We start from the raw sequence: 17,639 nt of genomic DNA, 5'->3' as shown, positions 1-17,639 counted from the left end.
CTGTGCTGCTGTATTTAAAGATTTTAAAAGAGAAAAGAGAGAGAACGTCTTCTTGCATCTTTTTAATGTATATTTCATACAATATCCAAACTTTTTTGGTTAATTGGGGTTGTTTTTAATAAATATATTAAGTCTTGATGGGACACCAAGTCTTGATGAAAACTATAAGAACTCATGGCCAGGTGGCAAACAATATCACCTCGCAGCAAGTGTATACCAAGTCTGCATGTTCTTCCTGTTCTTGTTTTGGTTTCCTGTCTGAGATTTGACCTTTACAGTCATCCAAACATCCTAAGGTAACTGCACAATGCTTGCTCAATGCTCCTAATAATTAAAATTAAATATTATTAAATACAATGGATCCCTTTAAGGGAATCAATAAAGGCTAGCTTCAATTTTACATCAAGGTGGGAGAACATATGATTGTCTCAGTCTTGTGTAACTGCAATCTGTATGTACACCTGTCTGAGGCCTGTCTAGCTCCAGTGAACCAGATTTGGTTCAGCCTGAAGTCTTTAACTAGTGCTTTACATGTTTTTTTTAAAGATATTCCTGGATTTTCTTTACAGTTTCAATGGTTTGTAATTAGAAAATAGATATTCTCTTTAAGTATTAACAACTTCTTGCACTACAAGCCGCTTTATGGCATTAGTGTACCTCTGACAGGACAGCAGTCACCATGAAAATTACAACCAGCTGCAGTATAACACTTTACACACACCTGTGACCTCTTGTTGTGAATCTTTACCATCCATCAGCTGGTGCCATAGGGTAAGAGGTGGGGTACATCCTGGACAAGTCGCCAGTCCGTCACAGTAAATCTTTACCTGCTGATCATTAGGCATCAGAAAATCAACAAGGCACCAGTTTTGTTTCAAATAAAATAAAATGAAAATAGTTATCTCCTCAAACTTATCAGTCTCTATTTTCTGTAGTTCATAAAGGGGACTGCTGCTGTGCCCTTAATTAACTACAAGAGGTCACCATTTAATTTCAGTGCACGTCTAACTGGACCTTTGCTTCAAAGCCTCCTTAGCATTCAAGCTGCACCCTCAAATTTCCAGCTGGCCTCTGCACTTGAGACCCGCCCCCTGGCAATGACTGACAGCTCTAATTAGCAAGAAGAGCATGGACGAAAGTCTCTAAACACTGTCCAGCATCAGATAGAAAACTTCAGCTAGTCCTAAGGATGTAATACTAATGGAAGAGAAATTAAAAAAACAACCTTCAAAAGGGTCAGTAATGATCAGATTCCAGGCACCTATTAGTTGCCTACTAATGTTTAAACTATAGGGGGAGGAACAGCAAAAGTAATGCAGCTGATTGAACTGTGCAACTGCTAAACAAATCCACGACATTAAATCCATCCTGTTGACGGAGATGGTGCAGGGTAGCAGATTACATGTCATGGATTAAGACTGTAATACTCATATTTCAATTTCACCTCTGTGTAACATTTTAGACCATCACAGATTTTTATCAGTCCGGCAAAGACTACAGCCCACTGGGGGGCTTTGCAAAATGCTAACGAAGCCATAAATTTTGGACTTTAAACTACATGGACAAAAAAAACCCCAAATAACTGAAGTCTACTCATTTGTTTTTTGTCACCGTTGACTCTCCAAATGTGTGTTTTTTTATAGAGATTCCACACAATCAAGTCATCGAGCTACCAGAACTTTTTCTGTAGTTTTACACATTTATTGCTTATAATTTAACCCCAAACAGCCATGCTGAGAGATTTCTTTCATTTACTTCAGCAATGTTTCTTTATCATGTGAAAAAACTGAGACATACTGTTGAAAATGCACTTTTCCCAGAAGCAGAAAGAGGGATTTCATTGGTTCAGCACACTTAAGATCAAAGTGAGCTGTATGTGGCCCACAATGTAAAATGAATTTCACATACTCAGTCTACAGGCTGTTCTAGGGGTGAAAAGTGGTTTAAGAATCAATTTAAACAGAAGGTTTCATTGAAAATAAGACAAAAAAACTAAACAGTTGGATTATTTTGGTGTAGTGAACAAGTTATGAAAAAAATAGATGAAATCGGGTGTTTTTGCTTTCATTGCTTTTCTGAATAGTTATTTGTATGAAACATGCTTTATGTGTGCTATTTTCTGAAATGTTCTTTTTGGTTTTTGACAGATTTACTTAAATGTCATGCTTTCCCCTTGTGTTGTGCTTTTATGAAGTTTTCATGCTTAAAAATTATTGCAACCATCTATTGATCTATCTATCCATCCTTTAGTTTGCATTTGTTTGTCAGAAACGTCACAAATAAATGCAGGGTAAAGATAATTCAGTATTCCTTGCAACGAAAGAAGCATAAAGATCCTTAACTGTGTAATGAAATGCTGAAGCACCACTGTTTTAACAACTCCATAATATAACGATTAAAGTGCTGGATGCCTTATCAAATATTTGTTGAGCTGAGTAGAAAACATCAACGTGCAAAGTCTTTATTAAACACGCCTGTCACAAAAAAGAAAAATACGACCATATAAATCAAAAAGAAACAGAGAGGAGCGTTCCTATTCCAAATGCAGTGGAGTGGAAATGGAGTGGATCTATACCATTTCATTTGATGGGGGTCAACAGCGAGAGAGAGAGCGAGAGGACGTGAAGTGGTATCTCGTCCGTGTCAAACGCTGCGGTTACCGACGTCTCTCTGTGGAAACAAGACACTCTGCAAGCAACCGCGTGGGCTGCACTAAGACTCTATCTCGGATTTAAAAAAAATCATCACCTGTAGCTACAGGATTTAGATTTCAGACACACACACACACACAGAGAGAGAGAGAGCATCTCTGCTATCTCCCGCTGAAGCAGCCGCCGGCGTCAGGATGGAGGCGCAGCATCAGCAGCACGAGCACAAGCGTCGCGAGCCGCTCCGTCTTCGTCCGGATGGCGCGAGGAGAACGAGCTGAAGAAGAAGAAGAAAGTGGTGGAAGAAGAAGAAGCAGAGAAGAAGAAGAGGAGGAGGAGAAGCACAAGAAGACGGTTGGAAGGTGGAGGAGGAAATCCCGCGAGAAAAGAAAAGACAGAAAGACGGACAGACAAGCGCAGAGAACGCAGAGAGTGAGAAAGCACCTCCAGGGAGAAGGGAGTTAACGTTCATTTTGGAGGAGCGCAGCGGCCGTTTTTTATTATTATTTATTATTTTTTCCCCACACCAACGGAGAAACAAGGTCTCCGGACAAAAAGGTAAGAGCCACCAAACATTGACTTCTTCTTCTTCTAAATCCGGCTTAAACCGGCAAACAGCGCGAATTAGCACCTGTAAGCGTCCGTAATTGATTAATTGACTGAAGCTGTGGCCGGTTTTAAAAAATAAACAAGATAACTGAAAGGCTGCCTGGAAACTGCGCCAGCGCTCGGCTGTACCTGTTATCATGTTTCCCCAAAATTAAACGTCGGCCATGGTGTTGGAGCGTCAGTTTTAACATAAGCAAGAGCAGCAATGAAGGGCCAATAAAGCTGGTACTTTTACAGCTTTTATATACGGCTTGTCCTCAACTAAGAGCTTCCTCCACACGCCTGGTCTTAACAACAACAACAAGTAAAAAAAAAAAAGACTGGAGTGTGTCAGTTGTGCTTTAAACCCAAAGAAAGACTGAATTTGTGCCACAGTTCTCGTCCATCCCTCCCACATGTTCTGACTGTATTACACCTTCACACTTGAGCTGGAGCTGCTTTCATACGTGCTGATAAGCCAACCTGGGTGTGCTACTTACCTGAATTCGTGCTGTGGCGTGTTTATGAATTCTGGGCACTTGGCCTGATTTAATTTAAGAATTTGAATGTTCTTGCTGTTCTTGTCCTGTTCTTGCTCAGGCTGTTGCGGGTTGTATGTGTGTTGTTTCAGGGAGAGAGAGAGAGAGGTAGGGTTTGGCTGGGAGATGCTTTGGGTGACTGGTGGGTGGTTTATGTATCCTGACTCTATTGACTAATGCTGGGAAGAGAGGGGGTGTAGAGGGAGTGCGCGCGCGCGCGCGTGTGTGTGAGAGAGAAGGAGAGAGAGGAGGGCTGCAGAGTTTGTGTTGGTCTCCGAAGGCTCGGTTCTTGCGCGTTCGTGCGTTTTGCCTGTGCGAGATGGATGTTGTGCAGTGTTTTTTGGGGGCGGGGGTTTAGGGGGGCGGGCGTGCACGTGTGGCTAGACTGTGCTTTTCTGTGTTCATGCACACACGTGCGCGCGTGTATATGAGAGCACATAAGAGAAGAAATAAAAAAACAAATTAAAAAAGTGAGAAGAGACGGATGGAGCTGCAGAACGTGCGCATGTGTTGTTTTTATGAGTGCGCACGCCACCGCGGACCCAACGGCTTTTCCTGCATATTAAGCTGCGTCCCCCCCAACACACACACTTTTATTTAAGCGTTTCCCTTTTCCTTCTGACGGGAAGCTTTGTTTGAAATGTCAGACTAAACATTAAGTTTACACACACACAGCAGTGGCTCCACAACACGAACATCCAGCAGCAAAGGAACAATTATTGCGCCCAGTTGTAGCTTGAGATTTTAATTAATTGCGAAACATCTGCTTGTCAGCAATTGTGAAACGTTCATTTCAGCCCGAGCTCCACGCCTCTGTGAGGGAAAGCCGACATGTTTGTGTGAGTCGGGACAAAAGGACAACAAAATAATTTAGATCCTCCTAATTATGACGAGTAATTACAGCAGCAGCTGAATATTTGTTGCCGGAGCAGATTCGAGGAGACCCTTTTTTCCTTTTTAACAATTAAAGTGATTAGTCATTTGACACAAATCAGTTTTGATGATTAATCCGTTGTCTTAGTCATTTGTTTGTCTGTTTTGTGTCTCTGTTAATTACCTCTGACAAAGAGCTTTGTGGTTGGTTCAATTTATGCGTTCAGTTTTTGTTTGTTTGACTGTATAATAGATCATTAGTTATGGACAACCTTACTCTGAAGTAGTTTTCCAACACTTTCAGTGTCACAGTTATATTTTTAATGTACATAAATGCTCATACTGTCTTGGATTAGGGTCTTGATGCTCGAGTTAAATCAACACTTTTGTATTGTTTTTTTGTTTGTTTGTTTTTCAGTAGAAACACAAAAACCTGCTTCTGTATGTGATCCATTGATCAACGTTTTTTGTGGTAAATTTTCATCTGGAGCATGATGGGAAAAGTCTTAGTGTTAATCTAACTATAGTTTCTGAAATTGTGCCTCTGCAAGATCACCAGTCTTAGCAACATCTTACAGTCTATGGTGACTAAAAACTTTCTGCAGAAGTGATTAACCCCTGGACTTGATCTAGATCCCGATTTTATTTTATTTTTTTTGAAAATTCTCTACCATTTGGGGTAATATGTTTCACAAACATATGAAACTGAAATAAAGAATATTAGTAGACTTCTTGTTGGTATTCACATCAAAATATCAGAAGCAGATCTGTGTGCAGGTATTAACACGTTCTTACTCCCAAAGCATATGCTAGGTCACAAATCATCGATATATTACACTTCCAGGCACCCAAGACGTCCCTAGATTACAAGATCAAAAAAAAAACAAAACAAAACAAAGGAAATATGAGAACCATTTGGAATGAATCTACAAATGTACTTTCATTTTACTTAAATCGTTTTGGAAAACACTATCTAAAATGATTAAAGTGCTGGTTAAGGTTTGGGATAAGGTTCTGGTTAGCGTTAGGACTGGAATACATGGCTGGAATGAGTACTACCTCGGGAGCGTTATTGTACTGGATTTTATCCAGAACCCGGCGCGTAGCAAGAATGCGGAAGGTCACCTTGACAAATCGTCTGTATATTGTGCCTCGGGAATGAGAATGGACTGCAGGTATCCTTCAGGAGCGAGGTGCTTGGTGGATGTATCCAGTCACTGTATATTTTTTCATGTAAGTTAAATGTCAAATTAAACAAACTACTGTTTAGCTAGATTCAAACAGTGAGATCTTCTGATATATCGGCCAATAGTTATGTAGTGTCAATGTGAGAACGAGTGATGGATTACCCCTTTAAGCTCTCTATGGCTCTGCTTGGATCAGACACTGATTGTGTTTGTGGTGTTTCCAACAGAGACGTTGCAAAGTTCCCTGTCTCTTTATTACCTTTTACATTTTCATTCATCATTTTAAATATGAATATATCAGATAATATAGCAAATAGCTAATACTGGGTGATCTATCACCCTGGCAAATCTAATAATTAACAGTGAGTAAGTATTTAGGGGGGGGGGGGGGGAAATCTATCAAATGAAATCAACATAACACATTAAATGTCTAAGGAAGATTCAGCTAAAGCACTGACTAATATCACAACATCCAGTTTGGCTCTGATCGAAGCAGATGGGAAGTCAGTCTCATCCACCTTTATATATAGAGATTGAAAATGTGACGTCATTCAGGGGTAAAACCGCAAAGGATTCTGGGAACGAGTGGCAAGTGGTACTAGCGCACGCAGGCATTCACATGAAAACAGTCACATGGAGATAAAAAGAAACACAAAAAATAGCAAGAAGCTGTTGTATTATTAACTGCAATAGCCGGTCGCATGTCAGCCACGGGAAGCCGACGGGTAAAGAGATCGGTTGTTATCGGATTACGTCGTGGAAGAGAAATTGTTTAAGCCATGTTTCCGAAGTAACAAAGAGCCGACGGATGGCCTGGATTGCAGCCATTCGAAGACCAAATATAACGTCCCAGAACACTCCAGCTCACATGTTAGTCTGATCCAAGCATTTCCACAAAGGTACATCTTCTGTTGTAGTTATTACTTAATTTATCATAACATAATTGTTGATGTAGGTTACAAATAAGTCTTATATTGATTTGAATTGAAATCGTTGTGCTATGCTGCTTTGTTCACTGTGGCTTTGTGGGCTAATGTTTGTTGTGTTTTGTAGGAAAACCAGCCTACAAAATGCTGGAATGCGATCCAGACTGGGCACCCTCTATCAACCTGTATCAGCCTGTGTCAGACAGAGTTTAAAGCTGCTACCACAGCGAGATTTGATCGGTTAAGAGAGAGAGAGCTCAAAACAGCCACGAAAAGTCCCGCATATATGTGCCCAAGGGTTGTATTGAAGCAATCAAGTGATGAATAAATGTTTTCCAATATGTTGTTTTGCAATGTTTGGGGTTTTTTTTTGCATTGTTGATTTGTTTTTCACCGAAGCAGCTAATAAAGCATAATGGATTTTTACAATTTTGCCTCTTTCCTGTAAGATTCTATAATAGAATGAAACAATAATGCCAGTTATAAATAAAGACAATAAATTGAATGAATTACGAAAAACTCATTTTATTTCTATTAGATCTGAAAATGTTGTGTAACACTACAACCTGAAACGATTGCGTTTGCCTGTACAGGAGATAAAGGGAAAAAAAAAATAACAGCTGGGAGATGGAATAGTCCAAATCACCAAAGTAAACTGGACCTGGGCTTGTTGCAGGGATCTGAAGTTACTAAACATTTTGTGAGTGTATGCACTCACACTTATTACCATATAATAATAAATATGTGTGTGATGAAAGTTGGGCAGCATGCTAACATCCTTACTCCGCTCTGTATGCTCGTATGGGTCTGACCCTTTCACTCCTTTGATTTTTTTTTTTTCCTCGTCCTTTTTTTTTGCCTTTTCGTCAAGTCAGTCTTTGTACGGACCTGCCGTGTTCTCCGTCGTTTTGTACAGAACTGTTTTTGGGGCCAAATAAAATGCAAGTAGGGATTAAAACCGCAGAATTAATGATTACCGGTGCTGGAAATACTAGCGCTCGATGCAGTGTTTTGATTTTGTTGCCACGGGTACCCACAAAGCAATTTGCAAAAGTCACGTGGTCTGTCAATCTGTATTCTGACACAGAACGTCTCCCAAGACACAAAATGTCAGTGTTTTTCATGTTTTTCTGCTGTTTGTTCCGATGGTGTTGATTATGCAACACTTCACACTTCAGTGAGCCCCCCTCCCCATCTTTTTTTGTGCTTCGTCCAAATGTTACCTCAGCAGCTGCAGAGAGGGGTGCATTTAAGGTGTGCAGATAGAGCTCTAAAGACTTATACTGGAGTCAGATTTGTGTGCTTTCTTTCTCTTAAATTGCACTATAAACGATGGAAAGTTGACGTGTGACTTTTAACCAGCATCTAGCATTTCTTAAGCACAAGCATCAACGAGGGTGCTGGGATACAGAGGCGAGAGATGAAAAAACGAGATAAAAGTGGAGAACTCGAAGCATGGGAGTAAAAGTGCTTTGAGGGGGCTTTAACATGCATAAGAGAACCAGTGGAGTTGGTGTTTGCATTGTTGAACATTATCATCAGGTGGCTGCAGCTTCTCTGTTAATCTAAAATCTGAACATGTGAAAAAGGAGCAGCTGAAGGTTTATGATCATCCACCAGGTTTGTTAACATGATGCGTGCTCCACCGTTATTGACTGAATTGCGTGGTGTTTTTTGTTTTTTGTTTGTTTTAGTTTTTTAGTTTGAAGAGGCTTGGCTATATTTAGATTTGTGAACGCATGCAGATTCACCCCACATTGCCTTATTTTGTGGAGAAGAAAGGTTTTACAGTGAATTAGGTTGTATTTATGGCTGTATCCAGATAGCAATGAGCATTCCTTTATTAGCTCTTTTATGGGTCACATTTGGTCTTAACTGTTTGATTGGCCTTGTCTGTAGGCCCACAAAATATGGGCTTAGTTGGGAGTAGCGTGACTGCTTTAGACATGTTTATGTTCCAGCTGAGCTGTAATTGACAAAAGTCACACAGATTTGGCTTGTGTGTGTGTGTGTGTGTGTGTGTGTGTGTGTCTGCAACTCGTGAGGAAGACAGGAAGGGGGGGTAACAAGTCACTGGATAACATCATGTGCGAATTCAGTGTGTTGTATTTGCTTCTCACCTTGTGTAAGCTGTTGTCAGCACTTTACACCTATTTTCTCCTTTCCTACTTTTGCTGCTCACATATCATGTGTTTTACAGGGAAATTCCCAGGAAAGGTTTTTGTCCTTAAAATGTTTTTTTTTTTTTTTTACTCTGTTACTGTTGTTGTGCCTGAAACTGCATGTTTCAGGCACAACAACTGCAGTTAACCAGCAGTAACCACAGTAACCTCAGGAGACAGAAGGCTGTGCTTCACGTCCTAATTAGACCTTTGTGTTTTGGGTTCTTTCTTCCTCCTTCTCTCTTTTTTTTTTTTTTTTTTTTTTTTTTGGTTTGTTTGTTTGTTTGTTTTCCAATTGCAGATGTGTTTGATTTTCAGGTGCTTGTTAGGTTCAGACACCTGTAGTGAAACTAGGGAGCAGGTGGAAGAGATCCTGGAGAGGTGGAGGTAAGCGCCGGAGAGAAGAGGGATGGAAGTTCAAATACCTGGGATTGACCATTCAAAGCAGACAGTGCCCAAGAGAGGTGACAAAGAGAGTGCAGACAGGTTGGAGTGGGAGGAGATGAGTGTTGGGGTAGTTTGTGCCAGAAGGATGAAGAAGAAGGTTTAGAAGATGGTGGTATAACCTGCTGTGACTTATTGTTTGGAGTCGGTGGCTCTGACAAAAAGACAGGAGGCTGAGCTGAAGATGTTCTCATTGGCTTGACCAGAAGGGAGAAGATTGGAAATGAGTGCATCACAGGGGCAGGTGTGGTTTAGCAGTTTGGAGTTGAGGTTAGAGAGGCAAGGCTGAGATGGTTTGGAAATGTAAAACTGAGGGATAGTGGATATACTGGATGGAGAATGTTGAAGATGGAGCTGCCAAGTAAGTGGAAAACAGGAAGACCACAGAGAAGATTAATGGATGTTGTGAAAGAGGACGTGCATAAGGCTGGTGTGACAGAGGAGGATGGTAGGGTAGGGTGAGACGGAGGTGATCATGAAAATGATCGACTACAACTTCTGAAGGGAGCAGCTGAAAGAAGAAAAGGTTGATCCCGGTTTGGACTAAAGTATGCATCATCTCGACAGTCACTGCATTTTGAAAAATGATGAGTTGGGAGTAGGAGTATCATGCACAGTGCAGAATCATTTTTGCTAAGTCCTACTCTGTGGGACTCCTCTGTAAAGGAGGAAAAAGTGGCTAAAAGAATTAAAAACATTTTTTTAACAAAAGGGGAACTTGATCACATACAGGTTTCAATGTGATGTTACCCTAAGCTTCTCACTAGTATATCACTGCCCCTGACTTTTAAAGGGATAATATAGGACAACTAACAGAAAATATATTGAAAAAGTATTAAATACTGGATAAAATCAGGTTTACAGAATTTGCTATTGCAGAAAGAGGTTTGGGCATTTATTAAGAAAAGATTCATCCTCTGTGAATGAGGATTTGCTCCTTTCTGCCTGCTGACATTACTGCAGATTTGGCTTTTCACTGTGAGTTCGTAGAGACTGTTGGCCTAAAGCTTGAGAATGAATATTTTTATTTTCTTTCATTTCGTTTCCATTTTGTAGGCTTGTGACGTCATTAAACGAGCAATAAGTAAATGTGCAGCTGTTGCTGGTGTTGCGATGGTGTTTGGAGCTCTTTGAGTTTTCACATGTGTGATATGAAGCTGGGTTTCAGCTGACAGGAAGCGTTTTGGGTTTTTTTGCTCAGCTCTGACCTGTGTGGGTGAGGACTTTTTGTTTTTTTTTTTAAACTACCACAGTCCTCTTTCTCTTTCTTTCCATCACTTTTTTGTTCCTCCTCCACTCTTTTATTTTTGAGAGAGAGAGAGAGAGGTGCTTGGCTTGTGATTGTTTTGTGCAGCAGAGTGAAACACAGGCAGTGCACTTCATCCTTCCTGGACTCTTCACTCCCCCCTTCTCCTTCTCATCACTCACTGATGATCCCTTGTCCATGCTGCTCCCTCTTTGATCTTCCTCCATCACTTCTCCTTCCTTCTCTAACTCCGCCTCCTTCACTTAGCTCATTTGCCTTCATTTTGTTATTCTCTTTCGCTCCACTTGTCGCCCTCCTGTCTTATTTTTCTCCCCCTTCATCTTCCTTTCTTCTCCCTCCGCTCCCCGTTCTCCTCTCATCACTTCACTCAAAGGCAAAGCTGTGACGTCGAGTGTCTTGTCTATCTCACACAACCTCTTTTTCTTTCCTTGCCTCTCTCTCTCTCTCTCTCTCTCTCTCTCTCTCTCTCTCTCTCTCTCTCTCTCTCTCTCTCTCTCTCTCTCTCTCTCTCTCTCTCTCTCTCTCTGCTTGGTTTTCTATTTTGGGTCTTCTTTTCGTTTCTCTCCCCTCGCCTTGCTGCTTTTCTCTCCGTCATCTTGCAGTACTAGTACTTCTTCTTCTTCTTCTTTAAACTGATAGCTCAGTCTTTGTTTAGTCCCCTTCCTTTTTTCCTCTTCTTACCTCACCCCTTTCACCATCCTCCCCGTTCTTGTCTTCCTCTATCCCTTCCACTTTATTCTCCCAACAAAGTGTGTAACGGTACATTGGTCCACAGTGTAGATTGTTGTTTTTACAGTAATGGCTGGGTGAACATGGTTGTGGAGTATGGACTTCACAGCGACTGAAAATGAAATGAAGTGTGAAAAGTCCAGGGGGAAAAAGAAATCAAGGTACTTCATGTGATTGATGTTCATGTGATCTTGTTTCCTGGTCTCCCACAGCACTGTGACTCCTGCCTCCTAATGCACTCTTTTGAGGCCTTTCTCTCTGCAAAAACAGAGTCATGTGACGGTAATTACAAAACAGTGGGTCAAAATGTCACAATTTTAGCGCCAGTATTGTGAAACCAATACGTCTTCCTCCTCATGTCCACTCTTCTTCTTTTCTCTGTAATAACAGTCACAATGATCTTTCAGGAGACACTCGGAAGGCAAATGATTGCCATGATACCTCATCACACACACACACACACACACACTGTGATGCATGTGAGCACACTTGAGATGCCTATACACTCGACTGAGCATGCATTGATACATGACAGGAGCTGCACGTGTTGCAGTGCATACTCACACATACAGCAGCACAGCCTCCTAGAAATTTCATCAGCATCATGTATTATTAAATTGCCTTCAGAGTTGGGGTGGAAAATGTAATTGCTGAATGAATTGTCTTTAGAGGCACTGCTTTCTTTTAATTGCATTATTTGATATTTATCATCTGCATCGGGGCCGTGCAGTACATAAAAATATATTTTCAGTTGCGATTTTGGCTCCCAACGATTTTAAGACAAAGATAATTAAGTACAAATTAACTACTGCACTTCCTGTTTTACGGTGATGCTTTTGTTTTATCCTGTCTTATAAAGCCACAGTAGCCCTTTAATTTGCAGGAGTGTGCAGAAATTCAGACAACACAATCTGTGGTACATTACAGCTTTGATGTAGTGGCTGTAGCTCAGGTGGTAGAGCAGGTCAGCTACTAACCGGAAGGCTGGTTGTTCGATCTGCATGCCAAATATCCTCGGGCACGATACTAACCCCGTGTTGCTCTCTGATGCATCCAGGAGTGTGAATGTGTGTGAATGTTAGATAGGCACTAACAGCTTAGAAAAAAAAGTGCTTGTGTGAATGGGTGAATGAATTAGTTGTATAAAGCGTTTTGAGTGCTCTGAGTAGAAAAGCTGTATAAGAACCACTTCATGTACCATGTGCATCAAGGACAATGTTGTAATTTAACTTGTCAGAAGATCTGTCAAGTTAAATTAAGGTTGGGCAATTGGACAAATTTATCGACTATCAACGGTAGGCTGAGCCTTTTGCTTATCATTTTTGCAAGCGCGAATTTATTTATTTGTCCATGAGTAAGTTTGCTGAATCCAGTGATGGGAATAACGGCGTTACTTTTTTCAGTAACGAGTAATCCCAAACTGCTCCGCATTCAATAAGGCTTTTTTTTTTTTTTTTTTTTTTTTTTTTTTTTTTTTACATGTTTTAATCCTTTGTATCTTGTTCTATTTAATTTCAACAAGCCCCTAAAAACAGCCAGTGATCACTGTCGGCCTCTCTTCGTTTTTATTACCGCTAATCATTTTAAAGCTCAGTTTTTAAAACCTTATGTAACTACAGCCCAGTCTATGCAGCAGTATATTAATGACTAACCTCGTATTGTGGATGGATTATCTCAGTTGTTCTCCTGACTGAAGCTTGGTCTGTTTACAGCATCCTGCCATTCGATTGCATTTGTCCCGAACCTTCGGGAACCCTCACATTAACTTTTATCGAGTGGGGAAAAAAGTTGCCGTTCATCCTCCAGCTTCACTGTTTATATTATGCTAACATAGCTGTGTCGCTAGCGATCACATAGCACATCATTATATACCAGCTAGCCAAACTTCAGTAACCCTATAAAAGTCACTGCTGTTTACTTTCTTGTCTTCATTTATGTCAGAAATGATACCATAGCTGTACGTCTTAATTTATTTCATAAATCCCTCAGTCAGAACATGGTATATGATATTTAGACTAGCAAGCTAACTTCCTGCTAACTTCTAACTCCATTAAATTTCATAAATTCGGTTTTCATGGATGCCTGGACGTTAAACTTAATTGTTACACCTTTTAGATCAGCAACACTGATCACTTTATTAAAGATGAAAGGATTTGGACAGTTTTTAACTCTCAGTGATGCTGCAGTGGTCGTGTGACTTGGGGATCTGCAGCAGAGTTTGGACCCAGGCACGGCTAATTATGTCAGGCTTAAAGACTGGATAACCGTGTTTACAGGCTGTTCCAGCATTTATCTGTCTCATACACTCAACCAAACAACAAATACTTTTTGTTTAATTTTGTAAGTCAAAAATCTAAATCTCTCTTCCAGCAAACATTAAAAAAAATCTTTTATGTAAAGTTAAGTCTTTTGTGCGATTTGTTGCATCTCAAATAAATAAATAAATGAATAATCCAAAAAGTAGCTTCATTAATACTGAAACAAACAAGTAAAGGTCAAATATTCCCTCCTAACAAAACTTAGAAATTGTAAACATGCAAATCAGTCTGTGCATGATTACATACTCGAGTATATCCCTATGGTCGGTTATTGGACTAACGATTGTCAGTTGGAAAGATTTTATTGCCCAACCTTAGTGTAAATAAGTCATTGAACCTTTTGTTTTGTTTTTTTTTGCCTTAAGAGCAAGCATATATAAAAGGGACTGATGATGTTGCAGACCATTGGGCCTTAATGTAACACAGGTACTCTACGTCTCTACCTTAATCTAGTCATTCTTTCAGATCTTAATTCGTATGGAAAAAAATTATAACTGCAGTCATTGAAACACGCTGGCTGTTTTCAGTTTTTCAGTCACTTCTTAAACAAAATGGCTTTTTTGTGATCAAACACTTGCCTGGTGCAGGCGTAATGCTAAGTGTTGCAAATAAATATATTTTTGCATCTTAAACAACTGGAGGTGAGTTTGCGAGGCTGGTTAGGTTTATGCACCCAAAAAAAAGCTCTCACGTTGTTATCAACCAGTGAAAAAGCTCACGTTTTAAACAGAGATTTTTACATGTATTTTATGCAACTGCTAGACAGTTATTACATAATGTGGGTAGCTTTCTGTTTATCACAGATTACAATGGATGATAATGATGGTGGATGTCATTGCACCTACAGGTTATATCTCTTATATAACGTGTTATCAGCGATAACCACTGATCACAGCTATTCATTCAGTGTGATAGCACCAGAATTGGCTGATCCAGTCACATTACACACACACACAGACACACACACACACACGTTTAATGCAGTTGTTTTGATGGAGCAGGAAGTGGTGGTGCTGTTAATCAGCAGAGTGATCACTTATCACTCTGTACACAAACGCATGGAAACACACACTTACATTTACACAACTGTAGCTTCACACTAATCAGTGTCATATATGCTTTATCAGCTGAGAACACACACGTCACACATACAGCTGGTAGTAGAGTCATATTGTCAGTTAGTGGAACATCATCACCAGTCCTTCAAAACAGCAGCCTCAAAACAATCCCTCGGGACCTTGAGCTAATGAGCCAAAGGACGGATGGAGACACACACACACACACACACACACACACACACACACACACACACACACACACAGGCCGTCAAACACAGTCACCCAATCATTACAGGCTTTCTGACAGAAAATTTTATTGGACGATTTATCAACTGAATGGCTTAATTCTCGTCTAAGTATCTTGATTTTAAACTGAACTTTGTTATCAGGTTTGAGAGATCAGACGGATTAAAGCTGACACTACACAAAGCAGTGGTGCTTACTACATGACTTTGTACTTCACTTGGAGGAGACGTGCATTTGTATTTGAGCCCGGTTACAACAAATTAGAGATATGGGGACGTCCTTGCATTCACCCTCAGTTGAATTTATGTGGACCCTCACATACTTGTGGATGTGTAAATTACAACATTGTAGTAACCTACATCAGATAAAACACTTAAGGCAGAGGCAGAATGTATGATACTTGGGTGATTGAAGGCTAAGAGAAACCGTAGTTTCTACAGACAAATTATTGTGTCATCCTGTAAAATTACATAATATAAATGTAATGGTAGAGATGAGCAGTACCGATAACATTTACTGCTTAACTCCCACATTAATGTTACCATTTTGTTATTAACCAAAGTGGCTAGCTGTCACCTTAATGGTAACTTGGCAGTCTAATAAAGGTAACAGAGTTATAAATATGTTTTTAAAGTTAAAGATGGATAATGCTGCCATTGGATAAAGGTATGTTTGGGTGCAGATGAATCTGCTTTTTTTTCCTTTTTCTTTTTTTTTCTTTTACAGATTTTATTCCAGTTCTGCGTTCCGATGCACCCATTCTAATTATCCTAGTGCCAGTTATTGGGAGTGCATTAGCTTGTGACCCCCTGAGGCTGGATTTGTGACTAAAGGGTAATTGCTAATAGTTAAGCAGCTAACGTTAACATGTGCTCTGTCAGGTTAACATTTATGACAATTGTTTAGTACTTGAATATTCTTGGGGGTTAGGCTGACCTCTCAAAATTCCTCCTGAAGCATTGTTTAGTGTTGTCAATGTGAGCTGTGTTTTAGCTCAGTGAGATGAGCAGCTGTTCTCAGAGCAGGAGGCCCAGCTTCGAATCCCACTTATGGCAACATTTTTTTCAGTTAACAGTTAAACTTTTTTAACTATTTTTCAACAGAAATTTCAGATTCTTCACTACTTTTCAGCAGAATTTTCAGTTTTTTCACCCCTTTTCAGCAAAAATTTCTGCTTCCTGTTTTCAGCATACTTTTAATTTTCTTCACCTTCTTTCAGCACATAGTTTTTCCTCATTCAGCTGTTTTCAGCAGATTCCACTACACGGCATTCACAGAGCATTTTTGCAGGAAATGCAACTTTTTCTAGTTTATTTTCATTTTTTGACAACCCTAGTTTAAAATGTGTGTCATTTTTAACTACAATACCACAAAATTGTTTGTCTGTGTCCTGGAAGGTGAGGACTTTGTTCTAACAAAATACAATAAAGAGAAACAAATTATCTTTTTTTTTTTCCAAATATCTTTATGCGTTAGACTGTTTATAGGAATACACCGGACATTTCCATGGAGTTTGGAAAACATGGTCTCTTCTTCTCCTTCTTCTTCTTCTTCTTCTTCTTCTTCTTCTTCTTCTTCTTTTTTGCATTATACACACTATTATCAGATTAGCTGTTCAAACACAGCTATGTACAGTATAATTATCGCCTACACCTGCCTCAGGGTGCCACTTAACTACAGATTCTTTAGTAGTTTGCGAGGGGGAGTTATCTTTTTTTAATACATGAGAGTCCTTCTGACTGTGAATTAACTGTACATCATTTATCCATAACCCTAAAGGGTTGAATGGGTGGATGACTGAATGTGTAAAGCGCTTTGGGGTCCTTAGGGACTAGTAAAGCGCTATAGAATTATAGAAACAAGACATTTATACATTCTCAAATTACTTACTTTTGTCTTAATTTTATTATCCACTTTTTCTATATAAAAAAATCCATAAAATCTATTTTGAAAAGACTCCTTTCCTTCACATTAAACACAGCGTCCGCTTACATCAGTAATAGTTCATACACCGACTTTAATTGTTGTGTTACAGGTTTTCTATGCTAACATAAAAGTAATTAAAATCTAACCTGGAAAACTGAACTGGAAGTGTGATTTTGTTTAGGTTCTATTCATAATTTTCCTGAGCAAAAATCCTCAACTTGTTCACTGTAGCTGCTCCAGTGTTCATGTGGTTTCATACTTTTAGGTAGGGACTACTTAAAATTCACAGTAATTCACTATAGTCAACAATAATTAGTTTGATCAGCTCAAAAAATGGGAAAATTCCAGAAATACTTAAAATAGTAAAATAATTAGTATTATAGGAGGAGAAATAATATCTATATAAAATATATAAGATATAAAATAGGCAAACCTTCACTAAATGTCAAGTCAGATCACTTTTGTTTTCCAGCTTTTAAAAAAACAAAGTGACACAGACTATTTTGTACATATGTAAAACACCGGCATTTTGCCATGTAGTGTAGTAACCAAACCATTCTGGATTTTGGTGTACAGTGGTCCCTCGTTTATCGCGGGAGTTACGTTCCAAAAATAACCCGCAAGAAAAATAAGTCGGTATTATAGAATGATGATATGATGATATTATAGAATGAACCGCAGTTGCCTTTGACGGTGCAAAACGTTTTGTCGACATTGTTGTTTGTCGG

General features: G+C 39.6%; 1 protein-coding gene across 1 annotated transcript in view; it reads left to right on the top strand.

Annotated features, from left to right (window-relative positions):
- The first annotated feature begins 2,597 nt into the window (after positions 1 to 2,597).
- Positions 2,598 to 17,639, top strand: part of trpc5a (transient receptor potential cation channel, subfamily C, member 5a) — a 193,947-nt gene continuing 178,905 nt past the window's right edge. Inside the window, exon 1 of the mRNA XM_040007056.1 lies at positions 2,598 to 3,206. The gene's annotated coding sequence lies outside the window, so the exon portion shown is untranslated. The remainder of the gene's footprint in view (positions 3,207 to 17,639) is intronic.

This window comes from Simochromis diagramma, unplaced genomic scaffold (genome assembly GCF_900408965.1).
Source record: "Simochromis diagramma unplaced genomic scaffold, fSimDia1.1 OVJJ01000531.1, whole genome shotgun sequence".
Classification (NCBI taxonomy): Eukaryota; Metazoa; Chordata; class Actinopteri; order Cichliformes; family Cichlidae; genus Simochromis; species Simochromis diagramma.
Note: the sequence above shows the minus strand (reverse complement) of the source record. Positions and strands in the feature narration are given on the sequence as shown.